Source organism: Canis lupus, chromosome 18, assembly GCF_048164855.1.
Source record: "Canis lupus baileyi chromosome 18, mCanLup2.hap1, whole genome shotgun sequence".
Taxonomy (NCBI): Eukaryota; Metazoa; Chordata; class Mammalia; order Carnivora; family Canidae; genus Canis; species Canis lupus.
Genome location: NC_132855.1, coordinates 29,116,316 through 29,138,521, shown reverse-complemented (window position 1 = coordinate 29,138,521; position 22,206 = coordinate 29,116,316). Strand labels below are relative to the sequence as shown.

The following is a 22,206-nucleotide window of genomic DNA, read 5'->3' as shown; positions in this document are numbered from 1 at the left end:
TAAAGACATGAAAAGGAGCCCAGGGTTCAAACAACAGTTTTGAGTATGCTGTACAGCTAAATGCTTCCCATGGGAAGTGTGCTGTTTTGTCTGAGTTCAATAATGTCCTAATAAAGAGTAAGCTGGACCATCATGGTCAGTCTACCACCAGTGTCAAGAACTTGCAATGGAAGGGAATCGGAAATAAATGTTAACAATACCATTCCCCAAAGCACGTAGGAATCAGAAATGCATGTGGTTTCTTAAGCATGCTTGATTCAGAAGCATCTGAGATCCGTGTTAACCTGGTTTAGCAAAGTGAGTAGGGACATAGAAGAATGCCAATGTCCAGCATGGGTGGCAGCATAGGTGACCCTTCACTATATATTTGAGTTCTGCAGCTCTTTCCAGTAGCTCCAGAGCTCTGCTGGGCAGCTTTGGCAGGGAGTCTATATGGTAGCACCACCATCCCTATTGTTTCCTCAGTTTCACAAAGGTCCACCACTTAGAACAAAGACCTCAAGGGGTACCTGGGTGGTGCAGTCCATTAAGCATCAGGCTTTTGGTTTCCACTCAGATCTGATCTCAGGATCTTGAGATGAAGTTCCGAGTGGCCCTCTGTGCTCAACAGGGAGTCTGCTTGGTTTTCTCTTTGCCTCTCTCTCTGCCCCTCCCCACTGTGTTCTTTCTTACATGTGCATGTGCGCTCTCTCTCTCTGTCTTTCTCTCTCTCTCTTTGGAAGAAATAAATAAATCTTAAAAAAAAAAAAAGAACAAAGACCTCAAAACCTGTTTAAGTCAGTTAGGACTATTTTGAGATAAGCTCATCCAAGGTTTGAAATGTTGAACTGAAATATTAACTATAGCTATTTCTTAAAAGACAATCCTAAATTTGTTGTTCTTAAATAAATAACTACTTCTGGGGAGGTATTATAGATTATATTGCTGAAATCTTATCTCAAAGAAGGTAATCATTAATTCAGAAATTAATGAATTGGAGATAATATTAAATGCATAATTCAAATAGCTGCATTTCTGGCCTTCTCCTACTGAACAACAGGACTTATCAAATTTGTTCAAATTTCAAGATCTTTCTAAACCACATTTGTTCTTGTATGTCGCTTTCAATATGATGTTTACCATCTGTTGCCTGTTTATAGGAAATACATGCATGTGGCACTGCTTATGTCCAACACGTAGGCTTACTAAAACAGGTTTCATCAAATGAGAATCAAGTCAAGGTGAAATTTTATTCAAGGACGTTTGTTCATTTCCAGTCATATTGCTTGTGACATAATCATAGCAGGTTGATCAAATAAAATGATCTCAAGCTATTCCAAGCAGGAAAAAGCTTGGCCATTGTTCATATCTCAGTAATATCAATTCCACTTGAGAAAAGTTCAAGGTTTCTTGCTTAAAGAACTAAAACAAAACCACTGACTTCAAGGCTTAAAATTAGTCATAGATTTTTGAGACCCAAATCAGTGTGTGCCACTTGTGTTACATAGTAGAGACTGGGAGAGAAATCAGATTTTTAAGAACTTCACATATGTGAAATAAACAGCATAACTTTGTAAAATGAACTGGTAATGGCACAGAGGTAATTTAAATCTAGTGTACAAATTGGGAGGGTCTATTATGTAGAATGATTTCTCTTTTGAAAATGGGAGTAAGAGCTAATTGTAAACTTTAGGGGTTTTTTCTAAACTGAAGTTTCATTGTCTTCTTTCCCTTTGCCCAAAGAAACTAGTGCTAAGTACAAAGAAACTAGCAAATATTTGAGTATGTGTTAAAATAAAGGTTGCATCAGTCATATGTTTGGGAAATTATTGGGTTCACCTTTGCCTGGCTGGAAGTGTCAACTGGGGTCATGATCGGCAGAAAACAGAAGGGAGCTTGATGGCCAAAAACTCAGGTCTCTGCTCTCCTGAAACTATCCATCTGGGAGTCTCAAAGCCCAGAAATCCCACCAACACACTCCCAGCCTAACGAGAAGAAGGTAGCCAGGAGCTCAGGGAATGTTTGAAGCAGCCTCAGCCTGAAGGGTCCCAGTTAATCCCTGGGTTCTGTCCTCGTATATTATTCTAACCCTTCTTACTATATTCTCTAATCTAATTCATATATTCTATATTATGAATTTAGTTTGTTCCTGTACTACATTATTTTCTTTTAAATGCAAAGTTTTATTTTCTTTTAGCTTTTTGTTTCAAATCTTTATTGTCTCATCTCTTTCACCATATTTTTTTAACCCTGATTTTTATTTTTGCCCCTTTATAGTGCTTACTTCATACCACTTTATCTTACTGTTTCATTTGATTATGTTATCTTGGTTATTTTTATCATCTACTTTAAGATATCATTCTTGTTTTCTTTTAAATATTACCCAACTTTTGTAAGTGGCAAGCAGAAATACTGACTAAAAGGCTGCAACTAGGAGGTCAATCTAGGCCCCTAAGTAAGGAATGTTGACAGATATTTTTCCCTCTTAGGGGTTTTATAATATCTCTTCCAGATCACCATGATTAATTCCTGAATTCCCACCCAATATAAATCTTCTGATTGTGAAATCAGTCTGAAAAGAGAGTTTGACTACCATCATGAGCCCTCTATGCTAAGCAACCCAACCAGCATACAAGCCAAAAAATATCCCCTCAGCATCAGGATAATATGCCCCTGTGGACAGTACACATGAAAAACCGAATTACAGTGGTCATCTTCTCTCACAAATTAGCCAATCCATTTGAGGAAACTGAGAAAACTTCATGATTTATATAAAACAGTTGGACTCTGAGTAAATTCTGGGGAAAAACCACAATTTACCATGGAAAAAATGCTGCAGGACTTGAGACCAGAAGGCAGTCAGGCAGTTCCATTCAAGGAAAGAAGCTGGCTCACATTCTTCGGCCTTCATCCCATTTTTCCTCTATAAGTAGAATGGCTTCATTGTTTTTCTCTTGCTGCTTCAATAACAGGATCATTTAGAAAAATCCAAATGAGATAAAGTTCTAAGCAAGAAAGTGAAAGTCACTTGGTATCCCACCACACTGAAATAATCACCATTAACATTTAGTGTCCATCTTTTCATGGGTCTCCTTATGCACAAATACCCATGGACTTACGTCATTTTAGATAAATGATATTATATCTTACATGCTTTTTAAACATGACGTCTGTTTTCTTAGTATTTCCTTCTTTTATTTTTTGGTCCGTCTTATCCTTTCCCATTTCATTCTATTCTCCCAACTTCTATACACATTCCTGACCAGCAACCCATGTTAAAAACTCTTTTAAAACTTATATGTTTATATGATCATAAACATATATACACACACGTGTGCATACACATAGACAAACATATATCTCAGGAAAGGCTAGGTTGTGCTGCTGTAACAAATGACCCCAAAATATAAACAGCAATGATTTATTTCTTGATTGTGATATATTTCCATTTTAAATCAGCTGCATTCCTACTCGCAGTTATCTTTACTTCTAGATCCTGGCTGATGAAGGAGGTTTTGCAGTTGTGGTGGCAGAAAGAAAAATAATATGGTGATGCCACTGAGCTAAGACATAGGCAAGAGGTACCCTGCCCTCGTTCATGCTCTTTAAGAAGCACTGACCTGGCCCTTGCTGACATGTGCCTTCTAATGGGGCAAGTAGTCTGAAGGGCCAAAGGGCCAGGCCCCCTCTACATTCCTCTGCCTTCCCCCACACCAATCTGGACTGTGCTACAGGCACTAGGATCCCAGAATTCCTGCCCAAATGGGCTCCATGACGGTCTCTTCCCTGAATTCATCCTTCTGAGGGCAGATAAGATTTCAGGGGGATGTACCTCTTGCCCAGGACATAGCCAAGGATTAGATGTTTGTGAGGAATGAGGGAGCTTGAAAATATGGACTGGAGTATTTACAGAAATGAACTCAAGTGTGGTATGAAACAGATGGAAATTAAGAGCCCTACTTTATTCTATTTCAAGAGGATAGTCAGTGTGCAGTCCAACTTAATAAATAAACCATATAGTTTTCTCTGAGTTAAAATATACTTTTTTACATGTAATGGGGATCACTTCTTGATTCTCTATTCTATTGATCTGTTTTTCTATGCGTATGCCAAAACCACAGTAATTTCATAGGTTGTTCTATTCTGTATTCTAATAAGTAGTATGGTAACTCCCTTATCTTTAATAATTTTTCCTTTTTCCAAAATATAATTAGCTATTCTTGGGTATTAATTTTTCCACATATTTTTTAAAAATCACTTTATGCAATCTGTTACAAAAAAATCTGTTGGGATTCTAGTAGGAATTACATTATATCTATATACTTGTATAACACTGATGTTTTTATGTTATCAGGAAGGCCTTCCAAGAATAAGTATGCCTTCTACTAAGATTAATTTTTATTCTGAATTTTAATAAAATTCTTTACAACTGGCTCTGAATCTTTCTAAAGTTACCACTAAGTATTTTTGTATTTTTCATTACTACTTTGAATGAAATGTTTTCCATTTTATTTCCACATTTTTATTGCTAACATAAAGGAAACTTTTTTTTTTAACATTTTCTTGTGTGTGTGTGTGTGTGTGTGTTTATATTTATTAGGGCCATCAATACAATGGCAATAGTGGTCAACCTAGTCTCTGACTTTAATTGAAAAATATTTTAGAAAATCACCATATAGAAAGATATTAGTTCTTGGTTTCTGGTGAATGATCTTTATTTCACTCAAATTATTTTTTATTCTTTCTCTACTTTATTTTTTAACAGTTGCTGAATTATAGTCCCTTCCAGTTCTATAAGTCCCTTCCAGTATTATATAAGGTCAAGTTCACCTCTGAGGAGCAGATAACCAAAAGTAGTAGTCACCTAAAACATGAAGTTTATTTTTCTGTGTTGTATAAATATATTAAGTCAAGGACTGATATGAAAAACTCACAATCATTGGGACTTACTTCTATCCTATTATTCTGCACCTCGACACGTGGTGCTACGTTGCCTTAGGGTCAAGCACCATGTTTTAACTCCAGCCATTAGGAAGATATAGATTCAAAGGGCAAGTTTCCTTCTTTTGATAAGCCTTCTCCAATTTTTTGCTTGCATTACGCTAGTCAGAACTTCATCAGAAGGGCATACCTAAATGCTAGGAGGCTATATAGTCTTCCACTCTGTTTTTCCTGCCTTTTGTGGTTTTAAATGAATATTTTATAGGATTCCATTTTCTCTCCTTTCTTAGCATATCATTTTTTTTCTTTTTACTTTTCTTTACTTTTTTTGGTGGTGGCCCTGCAGTTTGTAACATACATTTAGAACTAACCCAAGTCTACTTTCAAATAGCACAATACCACTTTGCAGGTAATGTGAATCCTTATGATTACAAAATAACCCTAATTCTTGCTGTCTGTTCCTTGTATCATTGCTATTATTCTTTTCACTTACATATAGGACTACAGAAGCATATAAATATATATACACACACAGAAGATATCTACACTAACATACACAATGAAATACATCACTGATATCATTATTTTGAACAAACTTATTTGTTAGAGCCATTAAAAATAAAAGGTTTCATTTTACCTCCATGTATTTCTTCTTCAATGCTCATCCTTTATGTAGATATGAGTTTCTGACTTTTATTATTCTTTCTCTAAAAAACTTCTTTTAACATTTCTTGAAAGGTGGGTCTACAGGCAACAAACTCCCTCAATTTTTATTTGAGAAAGTCTCTATTTATTCTTCACTTGTGAATGATAATTTCACAGAATTCTAGGTTGGTGGGTTTTTTTTTTGTTTTATTTTGTTTTCCTCTCTCAACATCTTAAATTTTTCACTTACTCTCTTCTTGTTTGTATTTCTTGTTTCTGAGAAGAAATTGGATATTATTATCTTTGTTCCTCCATAGATAAGGTATCTTTTTTTTCCCTCTCTAGCTTCTTTGGGGATTTTTCTTTCTCTGATTTTCTGTAGGTTGCAACTAGAGTGCAAAATAGGTGTAGTTTTTGGCATTTCCTACTTGATGTTCTCTAAGCTTCCTGGATCTGTGGTTTGGTCCCTGGCATTCATTTAAGGAAAATCTTAGTCATTATTATATCATATATTTCTTCTGTCTCTTTTTCTCTTCTCCTCTGGTATTCCCATTATGTTACACCTTTTGTAATTGTTCCACAGTTCTTGCCTATTCTGTTCTGTTTCTCAGTCTTTCTTCTCTTTGCTTTCCTATTAACATAACCTCAAGCACAGGAATTCCATCCTCAGCTGTGTCCAGTCTATTAATAAGCCTGTTAAAGGCATTCTTCATTTCGGTGAGTGTTGTTTTTTCTTTTAAATCCTGGACTTCTCTTTTTTCTAAGATTTATTTATTTATTCATGAGAGACACAGAGAGAGAGACAGAGACACAGCCAGAGAGAGAAGTAGGCTCCTTGCAGGGAGCCCAGTGTGGGACCCGATCCTGGATCCCAGGATCACTCCCTGAGCCGAGGGCAGATGCTCAACCACTGAGCCACCCAGGCGTCCTTCGATTAGTGTTTTTTTTTTAATCTTTACAATTTTTGTATTTTCTTACAGTTTCCAGCTCTCTGCTTACACTGTTCATCTGTTCTTACATGCTACTTGTCCAATAGAACCCTAGCACATTAATCATAATTATTTAAAATTCCAAGCCTGATTTCAACATACGTATCTGCCATGTCTGGTTTTGATGCTTGCTTTGTCTTTTCTAATTACAGGCAGTTTTTGTGTTTGTTTGTTTGCCTTTTGGAATGCCTTATAATTTTTTTCTTGAGCCAGATATACTGAGTAAAAGGAATAAGGGAAGGGGGTAGTGTTCTACAATTCTGTGATTAGGTCTCTGGCTACTGTGCCTCTGGGCTGTGAACTTCACAAGTGTATCTTAGTTTTTTTCTCCTGCTTAGGTGTGTCAGGATGGCCTTAGTGGGCAGGAGTTGGATTTTTCCTCTCTTCCAGATCTGGTAGGCTCTGGTTAACTAGTTTCCTGTGAGTGGAGCCCTTGTTAAGAACAGCGTGCTCTGAGCCACCTGGGTGGCTCAATCGGTTGGGCATCTGACTCTTGGTTTCATGCTATGATCTCATGGGAGGGAGCCCCCCATCAGGTTCTGAGCTCAGTGAGGAGTCTGCTTGAAGGATTCTCTCCCTTTGTGCCTACATCGAGTGCCTTCTCTCTCTCTCTCTCAAATAAGTAAACAAATCTTTAAAAAAACTTTTAAAAAAAGAGTGCTCTGGCCAATTTCAAAATGGTTCCTTTGCTCTTCCCCCTGCCAAAAGCATACGGGAATTTTTCTCTGATATTTACTCTAGGAACCTGGCAAAGCTCCTAGAAGTAAATCTCACAACATTGCCAATGGTGGGGTGGAGGAGCTATAATTCAGTTAACCTGGAGTTTTTTACTCTCAGATTTGTCCTCACTGAACCTCTAGCAGTTCTACTATAGCTCAGCACTGGTTCCTGCAGCCAGCTCTACTCGTGAGTCTGCTCAGATAAGTGGCAGCATCCTTATTCACCTGCCTCTCCAATCTCAGGGACTGCCGTGTGCCCTGTGACCTCCCATCTCTTATGGATCCAAGTATAGTTGTTAATCTTTTAGCCTGCTACTTGTCAGGATAGAGTAGCAACCATCAAGTTCCTTACGTGTGGAACCAGCCATTGGAAGTCTGAAATACATTCTTTATTCTGAGAAACCACATACTCAGCTAAAATTGAGATTTTTTTTATCACCATTGAACTTGTGAAGAACAGGTATTAAGGTACAAATGACAGCTACTTTCACAGTTATTTACTCCATGGCATTTGGATTTCTGGTCTTTAAATTGCTCAATGTAATGAACTATACTGAGACATTTCCTGATATGAAAATTATTAGGATAAAAGTTATTTAGTCATATATTATTTTCAATATATCTCCCTAAAATATAAGTACAAAATTGAACCCAAGAGTATAAAGTATGAATATGCCATTCCCCAAAAAGGTGTTGCAATATTTGTTTAAGTTCCTTTATTAAAAAGATACCAGGATGAGTTGGTTTTATGATTTAGTTCCATCTATACTTCAAAATATAAAAGCAAACATGTGGCACCTGGGTGGCTCAGTTGGTTGAGTTTGCAGCTCTTGGTTTCAGCTCAGGGTCATGAGACCAAGGGTCATGAGACTGAGGGTCATGAGACCAAACCCTGAGTCAGGCTCATCTCTCCCTCCCACTTTGTCCCTTCTCCCACTCTCCCCTACATGTTCTCTCTAAAATAAATAGATATATAAATAAAATCTTTAGAGATTTTAAAAATTAAAAAATAAGAAACAGACAATTCAATGTCTATATGTGTTTATATCATTACAGATCATAAAAAATGAAATATTCCCAAATCATTTGATAAAGATATTATTTTAATACTAAAGAAAAGCCTGTTAGAAATTAATAAAAACTGTAGCACTATCTCACTTATAAATTTATATGCAAAACTTTTAAGTAAAATAATTATAATATCCATAAGAAAGGTGTTGGTTTAGGAAACATAAGGTGCTCCCACTAGGAATTTGTCAGGTGTAACTTACCATGATTCTTAGAAAACCAGATCTCCTGAAGGCTGGAGTGAATATGGAGTAATTTATGCCATAGCTCCCACTATAGAGCTCCCATTTCTCTAAAAACTTTGGAAAGTGGACCCTACTCCTCAACTTTTAATCATATTACTTAACTGCTGTAAGCCTCAATTTCTCCACTTATAAAATTGGAATAATAATCATATTCTTTGAACAATTTGCTAAGATTATTTATGTAAGGTATCTATTATATGTTTGGTTATGATGAGTGATCACTAGTCTCACATGGCATTTTCCATTGTCTATACCATAGAGAAATTTGTAATGCAAAGGCCTATCATATTAACCTATCTAAAACCATTTGCCAATAGCAAATTAATTCTTCTATATTTCAGTTTTGAGTTTCTTTACTTTTCTGGTTTTATGAGTGAAACACTTGGCAAATTGGGATACCTATTTTTAAAATGTTTTTTTACTTCACTTAGGAATTTCTTACCTTTTCCCCAAAATTTCAGGCAGCTTATAAGAGTGTATGAAATGCAATAGCAAAAAAAGTATACATAGAAGTTTTTTAAATAAAAAAGTGACATTAAAAGGATAAAATAGGGATGCCTGGGTGGCTCAGCGGTTGAGCGTCTACCTTTGACTCAGGGCATGGTCCTGGAGTTCCGGGATTAAGTCCTGCATCAGGCTCCCTGCACGAAGCCTGCTTTTCCTTTTGCCTATGTCTCTGCCTCTCTCTCTCTGTCTCTCATGAATAAATAAATAAAATCTTTTTTAAAAACAAGGTAATGGGGATCCCTGGATGGCTCAACAGGTTAGTGCTTGCCTTTGGCCCAGGGCCTGGTCCTGGAGTCCTGGGATCAGATCCCACATCGGGCTCCCTGCGTGGAGCCTGCTTCTCTCTCTGCCTGTGTCTCTGCCTCTCTCTCTCTTTGTCTCTCATGAATAAATAAATAAAATCTTTAAAAAAATAAAATAAAAAAGGATAAAATAAAATCATGAATCATTAAAAATAAAAAGACTGCATACCATAGAGTCCTATGAGCTTGTTGTAGTTGGGCCATGTACTTTGCTACAAAATGTCTTGCAAAAAGTTCTGCATGATATTAAGCTTCCGTTCATTTTGAAACTGGATTTTCTACTTCAGTTCCTATTTTTTTTATCTTTGTGGGTCCTCAGTCATACATCTCTTATAAAGTATATGATTATGTTGATGTCTGATATCAATTCAAAGGTCTTATAAATTCTGTATATATTCGGTTCCAACCTAATTGTGACTTCTTTTAAATAATCAGAATAGAATTATTAATGACATTTTCCCAAACTACACAAATGATTGGGATTTAGAGGGTTGTTCTATTGTGGACCATTTTCCTTGGGGTAACTGTGAGTTAACTAGAAAAACATTTAACGACTTAGAATTATAGCAATTTGAATGGTAACTAATAGAAACCTTATTTATATTTTCAACTAAGACAAATGGGTCACAGAAGGTTTAATAGTGAACTTGTCTTTGCTTACTCTCCCCCTTGATATGTATGTTTCTCAGGCATGTTAAAGTGACTATTGCTCACTCAGTCTGAACTTCACTAAAGCCACCTCCAAGTCTAAGAACATAACTAGAATGCCTAGATTTTTAAGGATTGGGATGTCTCTGATGGGTCAAGGGACCCTCAACAAACCACCTTTGGATGTTGGGTGGATTCCCTGGTGACTTCCTGAGAGAGGTTTCTGCCTTCATCAGTGTTTTACATTAGGATTCACCAAGTTTTAGGTGCAATTCTCCTATATCTATACTCTTAACCATAAGAACCCTGCCAAGAGCCTCATAAGACTGCTTTCAGCTTTCACTTAACCAACTTTAGCCTTAATTATGGAAACAGAATTTGAATATGGTGTAAGAGAGCTTAATGTAAGATCCAACTCTTTTTTTTTTAAGATTTTTTATTTATTTATTCATGAGAGATGCAGGGAGAGAGAGAGAGAGAAAGAGAGAGAGAGAGAGAGGCAGAGACACAGGCAGAGGGAGAAGCAGGCTCCATGCAGGGAGCCCCACGGGGAACTCGATCCCACGTCTCCAGGATCACACCCCGGGCTGCAGGCGGCGCTAAACCGCTGTGCCACCAGAGCTGCCCAGAGCCAACTCTTAATGCAGCTGCAAAATTTGTGTTTAAAACCAATGGAAGAATGGCTCAGGCAGAAATGGAATCCAGACATCAAATTTTAAAGATAACTTTGCGTTCACTTTCCTCTTCACCTTATAACTTAAAGAACTAACACTCTAATGTTGTTTTGAAGCAGAAGTTGGCAAATTTTTTTTCTGTAAAGGGATACATAATATTTTAGGTTTTGCAGACAATACTGTCTCTGTTGCAACTACTCAGCTTTACCATTGCAACACGAAAGCAGCCGTAGACAATACCTAGATGAGTGGGCATGGCTGTGTTCCAGTAGAATTTTATTATCAGTTTGGAAGACCAGATTGGACTTGCCAGCAGTAGTTTGTACATCCCGACTTTGGAAAAACTGTGTCTTTACCTTCCAGTCACAAAAAATGATTTGTATGTTTTTAATAAGACAGATTTGTCATTCAGAAATATTAGGTGGCTTGCAATTATTTGTCACCAACATATTAAATTGTTTAAAATATTAACTCTGAATTCTCTAGACTCCCTAGGCTAGCATGATTACCATTTAATGATATCTGAAACACACTGCAAATTTCATAAGAAAGAAATTATATCAGATAATGTTGAAAAAAGAGGCCTAACCTTTCATACTATAATTTAAAGACACAGAAATTCTTCTAATGTAATGTATAGAATGTTTTTTGCACTTCAAGTTCAGGAGAGTAGTTAAAGAGTAGTTCAAAACAGTAGTTAAGTACAGCTACAAAATCCAGGTATGGCTGAATTGACACTGAATGATGGGGGCTTCTTCTTTAACCTAACTGCTCAGGATAGAATATCTAATGGAGCTTGTAACCAACATTGGCTGTTACTGTGACATAATTGTGGTAAGGACAAAACAGTTTATAGGTAGACACATGTAAGATCTCACCATACCAGCTCATTTGCTTGCTCCATGCTTTTTTGAGACAAGCAATCTCAGGGGAGAAAAGACAGAGAGCATTACCTAGTTATGAAGCATCTTCAAATGTCACTGTCCCCTTCCATAAACATCTCTAGTAACACTAGAACCGTATTTCCAAAAAGTTTTTTTCTGTTCATAAGGAATATTTTGTGATTAGGTGCCCAATTAATCTATTACAGTATAGCTTTGTGAGGCTCAAATGTCTTTCACTTTGCTGTTACACCTCTGAGTAGGCCAGAGCTTTTTAATATTTAAAGAGTAAGAAGAGACTTGGGATGTACACAGAGGAAACACTATATTCTTTCATATATTGTTGCATGTCAAGTCAAAATGATTAAGACATGATATTCATGAAACAACTTTTCTTCTAAATTCTTGAGTAACATTTTCATTTGCCTTAAATTTATGGCTCTGCTTCAAGTTGTGCAATTTTTTTCATGTTTTATGTTAAAGATTGCCTTTTCATGACATGTGTACCCTTTGAATATTTATAAACTGCTACTATACTCTCAATTCTTCACCTTTAAGCTGGATTCATATTTTTATGGTATGTATCCTACAATAGAATAGGAACAATTAAATGACATAGCACTAACCTGACTCATTTTTTGTTGCTAGGTTCTAAAATCCTTCATCTCATTCCAATAAGAAAGCTTTTAACTTTCTACCAATTCCTATCCATTAACTCTCTCCTTTAGTTCTTGATCCCCTCAAATACTGACGATTCATGTATTCTGAGGCAGCTTGGAAGAATTACAATATATAAATACTGGAAGAATCAGATTCTATGCCAATAGTTGTAAACTATAGATGCACAGTGATTATTTTCAGAAATAGATGTAGGGAATGTCCACAGATGTTTAGAGTTTGGTCTCTTTGCAAATGTCAGATTTGAGTTATGTTGGAAATAAACAAATATCAGTGCAACCAAGCAATTAAGACATTTTTCTGTTGGTTATGTTAATACCATGCGATTGTCTCCAAATTGTGTGTTTGAAATGTATTATTAACTTCAAGATGGGATATTGGCCAAAATAGTAAGCACAAATTCACTTAGTGAAAAATAATACCAATATGTTGATTGTTAGGTATAAGATAATGCTTATGCTACATTTCAAAAAGCAAGAAAATGATAGCTTTCATTATTAGAAGATAATACTACCTGCAATGAATAATGTCTCTTTTGCATTCTCCCTCAAAATATAAATATAAAATAACAACCAGGTCTGAGATTAGAAGAATTACATGGACTCAATTTCATAAATCCAAAGTGTACTTATCTCATTTACCAATTTAATGCTTTGCTTCTCTTTTGTGGACTATTTTGATCTTTTACATGTAGAGTGGATTTTAACATTTTTAAATAGTGTTGTCAGTTGAAATCTCTTTCTTTATAAGTACTCAAATTATTATTCTTTCATAAATATAGTCACTAAACACATGAGAAATGCAATTATTCATACCTTATTTCCATTTAACTTATTTCTTGACCTCTACTAGATGACATTGACTATGTCAAAGTGAAAATACAGATATATGTAAAAGGAAAAAAAGTTTTGAAGAAGGTAGAAAAGAAGCAAATTTAATCTAGGAAGTTCATTTTTAGCATTAAAATACTGAATAGCCTACTAGGAAAAAAAGTGTCTTTTTTTTCCTTTATGGTACATAATTTAATATTTTAAAGCAACTTAACTTTGTTGGACTGTGCATAAGAGCACTTGAGTTTTCCAGCTCATCAATTCCTAATTTTTGTAAGTGTGAAGATACTGATGTTACACAGTACATATCCAGATGTAGGCACTGTTTCCTATTGTTAACATGGACAGCTGATTTAGTTATTTATTGCCATTAATTTGCTACTCAAAGATTTTGTCATTCTAATTGATGACTCAAGATATCTGAACTAAGCTTTTCCCAAGAAAACTGTCTCCTAATTCCTAATGCTTTGACCTCAAGAATAGTTAAGAAAAAGGCTGCTGTGAAGTATGCAGGGGATTTACAAGTCTGTTAGATGTCTTCTTCAAAGGGAAGAACTGTCAAAACACAAACCAAAACATAAACATAGGAAATAACAGGAGATTTTTCTGCAATCCAAATGTCTGCTGCACAATGCCCCATTAATTTGATTTACCACTTCACTCCAAACAGATCCATGTATTTTGGAAATAAAAAAGTCCTACCTATATTCTCAAAAAATTTAATGAGCCATGGGGAGAGAGGATGGAGAGCTTCATTTTGTAGATCTAAAATTCTGCTTTTACACCTGCTATTTCTCTTTAGTCCCAACACAAACTTGAAGTACACCTTTTTTGATTTCTACAAAACAAAAGTAAATAATCCAACACAATAAAAATTTGAAGGCATAATAACCTGCTAAATGATTTCTGAAATAGAGAGCAGAAAAGGATATATGTACCAGCCATAAAATCAATTTAAAATTAAGTAAGTGTCACCTGCATTAAAATTCCCTTTGATTATATCTTCACTAAGGATGGCAGTGACTTTTTACTTCATGTAATCTCAGTTCTCTTCAATTTGTTGAATTCTCTCCATCCTTCATTGTATATATTCTCTTTCCTTCTCCGAACAAGTAACAAAATCTTTCTTGCTCTCCCTTCAATATAGTCATTGTCTGTTTTTTCCCATGAACCTTGGTGCAAAGAAATTTCCCTGAACAAAGTCTTGGGATCTAACTTCCTATTCAAAGAGCATTGAAATAATATTGCTAGTTCTCTAAGAATTCCTGGGACACGCATTATGTTGATGTTAGGAGACACAGATATACAGAGAAATATATGTATCCATCATAAATTATATATAATAGATATAATTCAGAAAATTTAAAAGAGTAAGAGTTCACAAGAGCATATTAGAGATTTACTATATAATATGCTACAAAACACATCCTGATAGTTAAGGCAGTGTCAGGATACATTCAGCATGACATGAAGTTTGACCCATAGGTTAAGTCTTGATCTAGAAGGTAGAACTTGAAGGTATGTGTGTAGCTCGTGTGTTGAACTAGCATAATTCATGATTTAATTGAAATAGAAATTTTTTATTCCCACAATCATCCTCTAAACTTTATTCAGTACAGGTGATTTCCTCTAGCACCAGATGAGAACTCATGTGCTTACTCTTAGATAATAAACAGTCCTATGGTCACTATAACACAAATAAAAATTGAATTTAGTAATTAGAATGTCTAGTCCAAGATGGTAATCAAAATTTTGAAGTGGATTTAATAAGTCTTCCTTCCTCCACCAGTGTGGGCCTGCTTCCCCCAGGTCACTGGTCTGTTTTTGCTTCTTTCAGTAGTTGGTGGTGAGGAAAGAGAACAGGTAAGATTATACTGGACCATCTTGTTGTTATCAGGCTTCACATCATCTGGACCTGCAAATTTTTAAAGCTGACTCTCTCAAAGAGCATTTTTGATGAAGTTTCTGAAGAGTCTCTGAATAGCTGCCTCAACTGTCATTTTTTTTGCTCTGAGAGGGTATACCATTACTCCAACTGGTTGTGAATTCTCCATCTTACTGACGGAGTTCAACCCCGCTCCCCTACCTCTCTCTCTTTCTCTTCAGTGGGTATGCTGGAGAGCCAGCTCCTATAGGTTTACAAGAGCAGATTGTGCTCATTTCCTTCCAACTCCCATGTTCAATGACGTCATGTGGTTAGCTTGAAATTGGTCATAATAGTGATATTTACACCACAGAAGTAGACAAATGTTACAAATGGGGAGTCATAGGAGCATTCCTTTTATTTTTGTTTTTGTTTCTGGAGAATCACTTGGCAGCACAGTACTGGGTCCATGGCAAACACTTAAAATCCTTAATTACTTAAATCCCTTGCCCAGGAAACTATAAATGTACAGGAAAATCCCAACATTACTTCTTCTATTTGCTCCCTCACCAGCACAGCAGGTAGTATGGTTTTGCCCTCTGAATATACCTGCTGGGAGCCAGACCACACAAAGCCCCAATGTAGGAGTCAAATATCAAGCTTCATATGTACCCTTGGAAGTCTCCTCACCATCAGGTTTGATGAAGGGGAGCAGACACTCTGCCTCTAAGTGAGTATGACTCACAGCACAGCTTTCTTCAAAGATACCTTCTGCCCTAAATTCACACTCTTCTAAAGTACACTCAGTTCTTTATCATCCAACTGGTAGTGGGCCCAAGAGTTGTGGAAGTGGTCAATTCTGCATTTATGATCTGTCTTTTATAATCCACGTTTATTTTTATTTTATTATTGTCTTGGTGTCTTCTTCAAAACTCAATTTTAGCATCCTGTTTCAAGAAGCAAGCACAAATCACAAAAAAGAAGAGGGAATCACATATATTCAGTATAAAAGAATTAGCAGAAATAAGGTCAAATTATAGAATATACAATCCTGTATTTTGTGATTATAGTTGTTGTTAAATGTAGGAGAGGAGGCAAGTTCATGTGTAAAATTCATTTAATTTGAATGGAAGAAAACTACATTAATAGAGCACAATCCCATGCATGGTCTATGCTAGACTGGGCAGTGTTTTTATACTTAATGTACAAAGGAGCTTTCTGGGAGGCCTTGTTAAAATGCAGATTCTGATTCAGTGAGTCTAGGTGGGACTGGTATTTTGTATTTCTAACCCAGATCCAGGTAATGCAGACAGCAATGATCGAGAACTTCTCTGAACACCAAAGGACCAGAAAAACACACAAACATACTCATGAAATAAAACAATTTTATGAGATGGTTATTATCCCTGTTTTATCTATGAGAAAACTAAAGTTGAGTGAGTTTAACTTGTCCAACTACATTGATAAGTGGCAGATATTTGTTGTCTTCTCTTACTCTTTCCATTGGATGACAAGGTATCTCTGAACTTGTTATTATTGTTCTTTTCAATATAAACTTTAATCCGATAAAAAACAAATAACAGTGTTGAATTTCTTTTCCTCATGATATGATTAACTTCCCATTTTTTAAAGTAATTGTTCAGGCTCATGACTATTTCATAGCCCCAGAGTCATAATGGGTTTAATCGATATCATGTTCAATGCCAGCTACTAATATTTAGTTTACCTATGGAATGAATGTCTTCTAGATAATTTGGTCCATGTAGAATGGCACAAATGTCTGTATTAAAGAGTTGTATTTTGTACTCTATAGAAATATATGGAGTCTTCAGATTATCCCAGGTATACAGTCTAGTGAAGAGACTTTTTAAAACCTATTTTGTCTCTCATTGACTTATACTGAATGTGCATAGAATGCTAACCAAAGGGACACAAATCTGATCCATGAGAAAAATGTGATTAATTTGGGCTGCCCTTAGAAAGGTGCTATTAACCTCAGCCTACAAATTTCATTTTAAGAGATTACAATCTTTAAGTCCCTGTTTACAAAATACTTTGGTTACATATAATACATTTGTACAAAAAACCCCAAAATTATTAGCTAAATGATTCTTTTATTATCAAAGTTTGTACATTTATTTTTTAATTGTTATCATTGCTGCATAAACAATCCCTTGAACTTTCCTTTTAAGCTTGTTTAAAACCAAATGAAGGAAGGAAGATAGAAGGACGTGAGTCACATGCTAACAAAAATAACAAAACAGCCCTGGCCACAGATAATTTCCTGAAACCAATATGAGAAGGAATAGCTATGTGAAAGAAAAACATTAGCAAGTCATTTTGTAAAACAGTAAAATTTTCAAATATAATTGAAAAGAGAAAAATATTTCCAAACTAAATATCCATTTCTGAGCCTGAGGCAATAAATAAATAAAGGGGAAAGCTCAGTCTTAATATTAAAAAAGAATAAAACTGTTTGTTTTCTAGATTTATAATATGATTGAGGGGCTGTTTAATAAAAGTGAAAAACATTTAGGTAAAATTCACTTTTAAAAATATGTAACATTATGATCTTTATTCAAGAAATTTAATAAATTGTTATGTATTCTGGGATTCATTGAGTTTTGACTTTCCAAACATCCCTTTGAATAAATGAAGTTTGATAACTGGGAATGGTTTCATGTGACATATCCTATCATAAGACCCAAGACAAACATACAAAATGTTTGATTATCTCAAAACAGCTGTTAAAAGTCCTTTTTGTAGAAGTCAGCCCCATTGTTGTTTTTCAATCTTTTTTAAAAACTGGGGTTAAAGACATTTTTTTATGTGCAAAAATATCAACCTACTTAAAATCAACAGCCATTTCTTTAATAGATAAATGCTATTAGGAGTCTTCATATATTAAAATCCAGAATAGACAAAGGATGTTCACAATTTCCAGTAACATTTAGTATTTTCCTAGGTATTTCAGATAATAACATAGAATATGTGGAAGAACTAGAAGTTTCCAGTATGGAAAAGAGAGACAATTCTCTACCCAGGAAATCCAAGGTAATCTATTGAAAAGTTACTGGATTTCATAAGAAAGTTCAGTAACTCAGATGGACACAAGATAAAATATGAAAAGCAATCACTCCTTGGCAAATCAGCAGGAGATCATTAGAAAATAAGATGGAGAAACCACAATAACAAAAGAACACAAAATATATGAAAATAGCCTTTAAATACATGTACATCTCTTCTGGGTTATTCATATAAACAGATAGCTAGTGAAATATCCCATGTTCATAGATGACAAAATAAATTATTAAAATGTTAGTTCTTTTAAAATCAATTTATACATATGAAGCAATCATATCAAAATTTCAAGAGAAGCTTCTTTTGGAACTAAAAAATATTTTTAGATTTAATATACAAGAGATGAATGATTAAAGAGTTAAGAAAATTTTGAAAAAAGAAGAGTAAAGAGTAATGAGTGAAGAGACTTTAAACCTATCAAATATTAAAACATTATATAATAAAGTTTTAATAATGTGAAGAGCATGGTAGCATCAAACATGTAAGAATTAAATATGTAATAAATAAGGCATTCAACATGAATAAAGTGGAAGATTTGTTTGATAAATAGTTCTTAAATAATTCTAGAATGATGAAAGTCAAATGCAAGAAAAAGAAGAAAAAACTTGATAATAAATTACATCATAAAAAATAATAAAACTTATGTAAGCAAATTGTCTGATTATGGGATCACCTCCCCTTGAATGGAGTGCCTCTCATGATCCTTGATGAGGAGAGGGAACTTGAAAAGCTGTTGCACCTGGGCCCCCCTTCACCCCTGAAGATGTCTTCTTTATCCTGGGAGTCTAATCTGTTGCAGTCTCTCAGCGTTCTGTCGACCTTGGATGTTGAATTGCCACCTGTTTGCTATGACTTAGATATTATAATTTCTTAGCACTTAATAGTTTGCGTATTTTGTATTAATAAAGCAATTCTTTAACAGACTCTTAAAAACAAACCAAAAAAAGCCTAAGCTCAAAAACAAAGGAACAGTTTGCTAGATTTAAAGATCTAAAATGCTCAAAATTCTGCCAATCAAAAAGACAAACAAACCCAGAAACCTTAATAGTAAAAAACAACTAGGTAAAATATTTGTAAGATAAATCAACAAAGAACATGAACTTTGCATTGGCAAACGTGGAAATACACATGGATAACACTTAAAAATAATGTTCTCCCTTAACAATAAAGTAAAAAAATGTTTAAGAAAACAATTTTTTATTTTTCAAAATAATAGACATTTTAAATGATAGGAAGAGCCAATACAGAATATTATGTTTTCTGAAGTCAGTCTGGAAGTTAACCATTTAGCAAAGTGATCTACTAGGTTACAATGAAAGCACGTCTCCTAAAACATTTTTTCATATTTACAATTATTAAGCAAAATTCATTAACAAGCAGACAACAAAAAACAAAAACAAAAACAGCTGTACTGTAGTTCCACTAAAATGCCACTTCTGTACTTTTTAACTGGTCAGACCACCACATATGTGAAACATTAAGTGAAGGAAGATCTGACAACCTCCAGGAAGCAGGACCTAGTATCCTAGTAGTCAAGTGCAGATAACCTGAAATCTTTAACCAGTGATTGGCCAAAGGACCATTGAGGATGAAGCGTTAGGCATTATTTTATGGATAAAGAGTATAGGCCTTGCTGGTTTCTTACTCTACATTCATAGAATTGTGCAGAGTGTCCCCAAAACTAAATCATTTTTTGAAAACCTTTAATTTCACTAAGCAGTTAATAATTATCAATTATTTAATTATTAAATAATTAATTTAATTATTAATAAGCTGCCAATTTCACCAATAAAAGCTAATTTCTGACAATTATTATATTAATTCCCTTTTGGTTGTTAACTGAGACATAAAAACAGAAACACCTAGGGGCACCTGGGTAGCTCAGTGGTTGAGGATCTGCCTTCAGCTCAGGTCGTGATCCTGGGGCCCTGGGATTGAGTCTCGTATCAGGCTCCCCACAGGGAGACTGCTTCTCTCTCTGCGTATGTCTCTGCCTTTCTCTCTGTGTCTCTCATGAATACATAAATGAAAAATGTAATAATAAAAAAAAACCACCTGTATTAGCCACTGGTGGAGTGTGGACTTCCTAATCAGCTGGCTTTCTTTGGACTTTTGCACTGTTGATAAGCACCTGGATTATTACTTAACCTAACAAGACCTGCTCCCCACCGACCTGATATAAATTATAGACATTTAACACTACATTAAATGTCTCTTTCCATATGACCCCTCCTCTTATTATTGTGTCTTCTATGTGTCCTGTATTCTTAATCTCTGGAGATGATTGGAACTACTACATACTTCAGATTATATTCAGCTTGGGTCCATCAACACAGATTCTGGTAAATCACTATCAATGTCAAATTCTTCAAGCCAAAAGGAAATCTGCAGTTTGTACAGAATGACAACCATTTCTCCCTTTAAAAATTTCTTGCATACTCTGCAAAGAAGGACCATCTTAAGTATCTGATTGTAGCCTAATCTTTCACAACCTCGAACTTACTTCAATAGCCTCACCATCACTCTGGGAGCCCAACAGAGTCAACATATAGTGTTTGGCAAGGTAAACCTGCACTGTTTATGATGCCACAGCTATTTAGCAGTGATGCCTGCCCATCCCCCAACCATTCTCAGACAGCCTGGATCTCTGCCAGCAGCCATCAGTGGAGAGAGGAACTAGTACTTCAAAGGTCTCAGTCCAGCTAATAAAAGTTCAGGAGGAGTGACCCGGCCAAGATGAAGATTGTATATTTGGCAGTTATGTTTGGTTATGATGATGAGATAATCCATAGAAACACAGGATTAACTGAGAGGAAGTCTGGATTTAAAAGTCCCAGAGCGGGCTAAAAATAAATGTAAAAGAGAACTGACAATCCCTGGGGGGAGGGGAGTGACTTAGTATCTCACACCTATCATAGGAAAAAAAAAGGGGGGGGGAGACAAAGCAAACAGTACCATTCAAAAGGTACCACTCAGGATTCAAAGTGTTGACCATATATGACAATAACATTAAATAGCCAGAAAATAAAAATGAAGAAATGAGGAAGAAAAATGAAATACTCAAAAGATGTGGTCAGTTAGGTGGTGGAAATTTACTGGAAGAACCTAAGGCACTGCAAAATTGTGGGGACAGTGAATACTGAGAGAAACCCTGAAGGAAACCTTAATTCCAAGAAACTAGAAACCAGAAATCAGCTGGAGTCTCAGGACAAGTTTCAAGCCATTTCAAAGAAGAGGGCAAAATTGGATATGGGTTCAAATTACAATTAAACATCCAAAGTCCACTGCCAATCCAACTTGGAACTAACCTCTTTGACACCCTTTGGAGGAGTCTTTTGTAATTTTACACCTGATGAGAAGCTTTTTGAATTCCTGGACGTGAAAGTCTGATTCCAGTAGCCAGAACCTGGCTATGGTGAGAGAGAAAGCCATTATCAGATTTTGTGTTTAAATCCACCTTGTTCCGAAAACAATATAAAAAATCATAATAGAAATAGAAACATTGCAACATGACAGTAAAAATTATAAGAAAGAATCCTGACAAAAAGGAAAACAAGGCAAAACTTATTAAACAAAACCAAAAAAGAGCAACACACAAATACATCTTTACAAGAAATCTGGTAAGAATGGTTCCCAACCATTTTTAGGGTGAGATTGGCTTTTCTAAAATTAGAAATTTTCATATATTTAAACTACAATCCACCTCCCTTACGACCATGATAACAGTAATTACACAAGTATCCATTGATAAATTATACAACAATGAACTACAGTGAATTCAGTTAAGTGAAATTCTATTTCATGAGTCAGAAATTCTCCATGTGGAAAGTAGTAATACCTAAATGTGTAAGATATCATTTAATCTCATGAAAATATTTGGTACTCAAATCAATTCATGGACCCTTCTGAAAATCTATTTATTCTCTAAAGACCTTTGCATTCCATGTCTACCCAGATACAATGAGGTTTCATTTTTTAATTTTTTCTTGTTCTTTTAATTTTTATCTAAACTCCAATTAGTTCACATACAGTGTAATATTTGCTTCTATAGAATATAGTGATTCAGCATTCACATACAACACTCATTGCTCATCACAAGCAAGTGCCCTCCTTAAGCCTCATCTCCCATTTAACTTGTCCCTGCTGACCTCCCCT

General features: G+C 35.3%; 1 long non-coding RNA gene across 3 annotated transcripts in view; it reads left to right on the top strand.

Moving 5' to 3' along the window:
• LOC140608922 (uncharacterized) overlaps positions 1-22,206 on the top strand; it is a 182,395-nt gene that overhangs the window by 82,087 nt on the left and 78,102 nt on the right. The gene's annotated exons all lie outside the window — the stretch shown is intronic.